Source organism: Arachis ipaensis, chromosome B8 (genome assembly GCF_059453495.1).
Source record: "Arachis ipaensis isolate K30076 ecotype BB chromosome B8, ASM5945349v1, whole genome shotgun sequence".
Classification (NCBI taxonomy): Eukaryota; Viridiplantae; Streptophyta; class Magnoliopsida; order Fabales; family Fabaceae; genus Arachis; species Arachis ipaensis.
The window spans coordinates 125,763,674-125,768,741 of record NC_142443.1 but is presented as its reverse complement, the minus strand read 5'-3'; the positions used below and the strand labels follow the sequence as shown (position 1 = coordinate 125,768,741).

The 5,068-nt window shown below is 32.4% G+C and overlaps 2 pseudogenes; both read left to right on the top strand.

Moving 5' to 3' along the window:
* Positions 1–1,912: 1,912 nt before the first annotated feature.
* Positions 1,913–2,802, top strand: LOC148549767 (zinc finger BED domain-containing protein RICESLEEPER 2-like; annotated as a pseudogene).
* A 154-nt stretch (positions 2,803–2,956) lies between these two features.
* LOC148549766 (zinc finger BED domain-containing protein RICESLEEPER 2-like) lies at positions 2,957–4,255 on the top strand (annotated as a pseudogene).
* The last annotated feature ends 813 nt before the right edge of the window (positions 4,256–5,068 follow it).

Here is a 5,068-nt window from a genome sequence, read left to right as displayed (position 1 = left end):
ATTCGCCTTTGCTCGTGCTTCTTGCCACTGGGTCACAGCGTTAGTACCATTACCTCTGCTCGTTCTTCTTCTAGAGGAATTTTGGGTTGTCGTATCTGATTTTGTAATTGATTGCATTGTAGATTTTGTTTTTCCACCCAAGAGCACAACAAAGTTCGTGAAACTAAACCAGAACAAGCAGTAGCCCCTGTTCTAGTTTTCTGCTTCTAGGTTTTTGTCCATTTTCCTTTTTATTTTTATTAAGTTTGATTAATTTTGGTTAATTAGTTAATTTTGGTTAATTAGCTTAGTTAGATTAGTTACTGTTAGTTGATTATAGGTGGTTAGGTTAGGATGATTTTTTTTAGATTGTTAGGTTTATGATGGAATTGCTGTTTTGATGAAAAATTGGGCTGAGATGGTTTGAACATTGTTTGCTTGTGTGAAAATTTAATACTTTATTGCAAAATTGCTGAAATTGTTGCTGAAACTGGGCTGTTTTGATGAGAAACTGGGCTAAGATTGTTTAATCCTATTGAGATATTGCTGCTGGAATTCTTGAGTTTGAATTGCATTTTGATTAATTGATTTTCATACTTAGTTCTTTGTCCAACCATTAATCTGCGTTGATTGTGATTATGTTTTTATATTTAGGAACAAGATATGATTTTGTTATTGTTATTCATTCATCTTATTTCCCAAAGAAATTAAAGCTTTTTCTAAATATCTTGTCCACTTTAATTTTTTCATAATCTTATTATATTAAAGATAATAACACATACGCCCTCCATAATCTTGTTGCACATTGATGATGAGAATCTAAGAAGAATCATGGGATTCATTGGTATATTGCTTTCAGTTTTTTTTTTTTTTTACTCTACGGTGGATATTGGAGGATTCAAATGAGGAAAAGGTTCAATTTGCCACCAAATGATAATAAACTTTGTTGTGGGAATCAAAATGTTAGTGATTGCATGCAATGGCTATTGTGTTGTTGGTGTTCTCTTGCACAAGAAGTTAGAATAGTGGAATTCTATGACATAGTTGAAGATGAATTCTCATGCAAAAGTCAGAATCATGGAATGTTCAATTCTTCTTCACTTTGGAGCAGTCCTAGTTTGTCTAATAAGGTTTGGTCTGAAGAGTACTCCGATTATCATCATTATTATTCTGGAGAGAAACAGAAAAATCATGTCATGGAGGCTCCAATTGCACTGAGAATTAATGTGGATGATGATGTCATTAGAAGAACATGAACAGGGAAAATTTTGTGTTATGTATACATGTCTAGTTTCAACATATCTTTGTATCTATTTGTCGTTGTATTTGTGTTCTCTCTTCATAACCAAATTTGATGAGGCTTTAATTATAGCCATTATTATAACAGGTGATTGTTTGGATTTATAATGAGATATTGTTATTTATTTCATTTTGGTTTACTACATTTGTTTTATAACTGATGTCAATAGTACAAAACTAATCTTATATTTTCCAAATTTATTAATTTCTTCTTATTCTTAGGTCTATCTTCATAACATGGGTTCATGTTAGTAACTTTCTAAGAAATGGGTACTGTTTTTGCTTAGACTGTTTAAGTTTATGTGAAATAGCCTCATAATCCATGTTCATATATCTCTTTGCAAATATCATATTATTTTCATAAAATGCAAGATACTAAGCTGGTAAATCAGTTGTTTGTCTCTCTTTGGGCTATGTTAGTTTATGAATCATGCTAAAATCATTCTTAATATGAAGTTTTAATTTCACAATCTTTGGGTCGTGTTTTCTTTGCGAGATATATAAACATAGATTAGTTTATGAATCATGCTAAAGTTTTATTGGATGTTGTTTCTTTGGATTAGTTTGTGTTAATTTTAGCATGTTTGGCACCAAATTTTGAGTTATGTACACCTTGCTTTATATGCAGAGCAAGATGACTGAAAACAGTAATATTGAAGCAGCAGAGATGTCCGCTAGCACTCAATCATCTTCTCCACCGTCAGGTATTCGTAAGAATCGGTCAGCTGTTTGGGATCATTTTGATGTAGAGAATGCTACCGAGAAGAAGGTTAAATACAAATATTGTGGAAGCTTAATACAATATGGGAATGGAACCAGCTCAATGGGTGGTCATTTGAGAAGATGCAAGCAAAATCCTAATAATGATTCGAACAAAAGAAGAAAAACATCGACCACACTAACTATAGATGAGCGTGGTATTTTAAATTCACCCAGTGCTTCCAAATTTGACCAAGAGGAGGCTCGAAGGGCACTTGTGGAAATGTTTATTGGGGAAGAGCTACCATTTCGCTTTGTTGAAAGTCCAAAATTCCGAAGATTTGTTCATGCCCTACAAGCAAGATTCAAAGTTACTTCACGAACTACATTAACACGTGACATTGGAGCTCTTTATGCTGAAGAGAAAATGAAGTTGCAAGATTTTCTCTCAGCAAATTGTGGTAGAGTATGTCTAACCACTGACACTTGGACTTCAATTTAAAATTTTACTTATATTAGTTTGACAGCACACTTTGTTAATTTGGATTGGAAATTACATAAAAAAATACTTGATTTTTGTCAAGTGACAAGTCATTCAGGAGAGTTTATAGGAGCAACAATTGAATCTTGTTTAAATAATTGGAATTTGAATCAGGTATTTAGTGTGATAGTTGATAATGCCTCGTCTAATGATGTTGCAATTAAATATCTGAAGCAGCGATTGAGTTCTTGGAATAGCATTATTTTGAATGGTGAATTTATTCATATTAGGTGTTGTGCACATATTATAAACTTAATTGTAAAAGAAGGGTTGAAAGAGATTGATGAATCAGTCTTGAGAATTTATAGTGCAGTAAAATATGTTAGATCTTCCCCATCTAGAGCTAGTAGGTTTCAAAAGTGTATTGAACTAGAAAAAATTCAATATAAAGGCTTGCCTTGTATGGATGTTGAGACTAGGTGGAACTCTACCTATCAAATGTTAGAGATAGTTTTGAAGCATCACAAAGCATTTGAGTTGCTTGCTTTAAAAGATAATACCTATATAGGAGAGATGAATTGAGGAAAAGGGAGAGGTGTTCCTTCTGATTCAGACTGGGAGTATGTTGAGTCCATTGTACCATTTTTGCGAGTGTTCAGTGATGCCACTATACGTGTTTCTGGTACCTTATATGTTACCAGTGATATGTCTATGAAGGAAGTATTTGCAATTGGACGATTTATTCGTCATTCTTGTGATTCTGTTGATTTTAGTACTATGTCAATGGCAAAAAGGATGAGGGTTAAGTATGAGAAGTATTGGGGCAATCCTGATTCGGTGAATATGTTATTATTGATTGCTATCGTACTTAATCCAATGCAAAAGATTGAGTATGTCAATTATTTCTTGGATTACTTATTTGGAGAAGAAAAAGGAGGCGAATTGAAGTCAAAGTTGTCCAAGTGCATAAAGTTACTTTATCAGCAATACCAAGTTCTGAGGAAGCAAGTGAAGCTGATACGCAAAATGTTCAAGCCAACAACATTAATACCGAACTTCATGGCATGGACTTTTTTCTACAAGCAACCGGTCGTAGCACAAATACAAGATCTAAACTTGATAGATATTTACAAGAAGAATGCGAGCCATATTCCCATAAATTCGATATACTAAACTGGTGGAAGGTTAACTCAACCCGATTTCCAATTCTTGGAAATATGGCCCGTAAGGTATTGGCTATACCTGTTTCTACGGTAGCTTCAGAGTCTGCATTTAGTAATGGAGGAAGAGTCCTCGATCCATACCGCAGTTCCTTAATACCTAGAATGGTAGAGGCTTTAGTCTGCACAGGAGATTGGCTTAAGGAAGATCTTTTCTCTGCTTTAGATGATGATGGTGAAGTTCTTCAACAAGTTGATCAAGATATAGAATTTTTTTCATATTTCTTCTCATTTTATTTTATTTTTGTTTTTGTCATCTTTCTATTTTATAATTTAGATATTAGTTACCACTTAAAAGTTGTTGAATATAGACTTGATAATTAATTTGATTCCCTTGGCAGATATATTTTCCTCTAATGATGGTGCTTGTTCTATGGCGGCATCAATTGATAATCGTGATGATGACTCGGTATGCTTAATATTCTCATTTGGTTTAATACTTTCATTCGAAGATTTGTTTTAAAATGACAAAGGTATATTTTGTTATTTGCAGATATATTTTCCTCAAAGGTTGTGGTTGTTTGATGATTTTGTTGGCAACTTGGCATCTTTTGATACTTTGTGGTTGTTGTTTTAGAGAAATTTTTTGGTGGTATCCTTTTGATAGTTTGAGAATGATTAAATGTTATATAGATTAGCTATTGTCATTAGATTTATAAAGAACCAAATTCTAGTTGTAATGAACCTATACACTTTAAAATGACTTTAGTATTAATTTTACTTTTAAAAAAATTATGGTTTGAAAATTGAATTTCTAAAAACTGGTTTTAAAAGTGGATTTTTTTTTAAATATCTGGTTTGAAAATTAGATTTTTAAAAACTAGTTTTAAAATTGGATTTTTGGTTGAAGAAACTGGTTTTAAAACTGGATTTTATAAAAAAAAACCGGATTTAAATTCTAAAACCGATTTAAAACCGATTTTTATTTTTTCAAACCGGTTTCTCTCTTCAATCCAGTTCTGGATTGGTTTCATGAACCATAAAACTGGTTCTGAAGTGGATCCAGTTTGGATTTATAAAAATCCAAACCATGCCCACGCCTACTTTTTTCCCTTAGATTTCGACATTAATTTAATTTAATCTTATCTTACTCTAAGCAAATTAAAAACAAAATAAGCTGAATTCACACGAACGAATCTATAACGAATAGAACCCAATCTACCTTGCATGAAGTTCTGATCCAAAAGAGTAAGATAAAAATAGGAGAAAAAAATAAATGAGGGGTTTTATTTACTAACTAGGGTTCAAAGAAGTAATAGCAGCTGTATTACTGAAACTGCAGCTATCATCGGTCAAGCCATGATTTAGGAAGTAATCGTTGAAAGCCATCAAAATGAAGAAATCAGATCATAGAACGAAAAAATCAAAAATAGAGAACAAAAAAAAACCT